We start from the raw sequence: 521 nt of genomic DNA on the forward strand, positions 1-521 counted from the left end.
GGCCAGCTTCATCCAACAAATACAATCAAGGCCGAGCTCATGAAGCTAGAGCTCAAGAAGGTTCTCAGCCAAACTATCCTACTATGCGCATGGGAGAAGATGGGAGAGCCATGACAGCAACTACTCGTGTGGTTGGATCAGGGTCTCAAGCCACTTCTCAGTCATCCAATGAGGATACTTTCATCCGCAAGTCTGACCTTGAGGCTCTTATAAAGGCCCTCAATGCCAACTCTGGTAACCTTAGTAGTTATGCTTTAAACTCTATTATAAATGCATTTGAAACCACTAGACCCTTGATAATTGACTCAGGAGTTTCACATCATATGGTTAGGGATGTAAATCTCATTAGCAATGTCAAACTGGCTCTAGGGAGTGTTCTAATTGCAAATGGAGATAGTATACCTATTACTGGAGTAGGAAACCTGAAACTATTTGATAAAGACTCTGAAGCACTTTATATGCCTAGTTTCACATCAAATTTGTTATCTGTGAAAAGAGCTACTAATGATCTTAATTGTAAT

The sequence above is a fragment of the Brassica oleracea genome, chromosome C9, assembly GCF_000695525.1.
Source record: "Brassica oleracea var. oleracea cultivar TO1000 chromosome C9, BOL, whole genome shotgun sequence".
Taxonomy (NCBI): Eukaryota; Viridiplantae; Streptophyta; class Magnoliopsida; order Brassicales; family Brassicaceae; genus Brassica; species Brassica oleracea.